This window comes from Lygodium microphyllum, chromosome 18, assembly GCF_053477565.2.
Source record: "Lygodium microphyllum isolate KBCC chromosome 18, Lygodium_microphyllum_v1.1.10, whole genome shotgun sequence".
Lineage (NCBI taxonomy): Eukaryota > Viridiplantae > Streptophyta > Polypodiopsida > Schizaeales > Lygodiaceae > Lygodium > Lygodium microphyllum.
Genome location: NC_141152.1, coordinates 93,179,657 through 93,181,278, shown reverse-complemented (window position 1 = coordinate 93,181,278; position 1,622 = coordinate 93,179,657). Strand labels below are relative to the sequence as shown.

General features: G+C 47.5%; 1 pseudogene; it reads left to right on the top strand.

The window, feature by feature from the left end:
* Positions 1-236: 236 nt before the first annotated feature.
* Positions 237-1,367, top strand: LOC148021159 (uncharacterized; annotated as a pseudogene).
* The last annotated feature ends 255 nt before the right edge of the window (positions 1,368-1,622 follow it).

The following is a 1,622-nucleotide window of genomic DNA, read 5'->3' as shown; positions in this document are numbered from 1 at the left end:
TAACTTACCAAGGAGAGGAAGAAGGAGAAGGAAGAAGTGCCAGCACCCGCCACACCAAACACCCAAGGTGAGTCTCTCTCTCTCTCTCACAGCATCTGGAGGAGCACATCACGTCACTTGATCCATACGCACCCCTTGATACACTGACCACCACTGATATCACACGCATTCTGCATGATTCTACTACACTCAGTTTTCCACATCACACATACACGCACCCCCCTCGGACCAGTACCATGCCATAGAACAGGTAGTATGATGATGAGTGGAGAGATCTACGTCGACAACTACGTGATTTGGAGGCTACATGAGAGATCACACACAGACAAGCGCAGAGACGCATGCACTGCTTGACCTGCCGTAAAAAGCGGGAATGGGAGGAGGAGAGATATTGGGATATATACCACCTTCTTATGAGCAGAGATTATGCAGAGGTATGGAGGCAGATCAGAGAACCACGCTCACCCACACCGATACATGACCCTGCAGTATGGCATGGATACGCACAGAGTTTATATCATGTACCCGCACAGCCGCTGATACCCACACCATGTACATCGAGACCGGGTATTTCATCATTTTTCACCACTAGTATGGTGAAACATGCTATCTCACGGTTACAGCATGGCCGTGCTTGAGACCAGTTTGATCTTCAGGCAGAGCATATTATATATGGCAGAGACACATTGGCTCCACTCATTGCTCACCTCTTCAACCGTGCATTGTCTGAGGGGTTCCCTGACTCGTGGACAGAGCACACCATTGTACCTATCCACAAGTCAGGGGATCTTATGGATCCTAACACGTATAGGACCATCATGATTGGGCCAGTTTTGGCCAAACTTTATGGCACGGTGATGGAGGAGGAGCTCAGCACGCTGGCAGAGAGAGAGTGCATGCGCGCACTCGGACAGGCAGGGTTCAGACGTGCATTTTCTACCATAGACCACATCTTCACTCTCCGTTGTTTGATCGACCAGACACGAGTGAAGAAACAGAGATTGTATTGTTGCTTTGTGGATTTCCGCAAAGCCTTTGACACGGTTCCGAGAGAGAGGCTTTTCAGACGCCTACTTGATCTGGGGGTGGATGATGACATGATGTGGGGTATTTATGCACTATATGAGCGGGCTACTAGCAGAGTCAGATGTCCGGGAAGTATATCAGATCCCCTTGTGAGCACCATTGGTGTGAAACAAGGATGCCCACTCTCATCGACTCTATTTGGGCTATACATTGATGAGATAGCTGAGTTTATTCAACAGCGAGCCAGTGGAGGTATAGATCTCAGTGGAGCCACAGTTCATATCTTACTATATGCAGATGACATTGTGTTGGTCTCAGATTCAGCTCAAGGATTACAGTAGCATTTATTAGCATTGGATGATTTTTGCATACAGAGAGGCATGACAGTGAACCTTGGTAAAACCAAGGTTCTTATATTCCATACATCAGCTTAGATACGCAGACAGAGTATTTTCATGGCAGCAGGAGGGAGTATTGAGGTCACTGGATCATATGTATATTTGGGAGTCACCTTTACAATAGCTTCAGGGATTTTTTCGATGACATAGGCAACTCGTGACCGTCTCACTAGAGGATACTCAGCATTGGCTCTTATG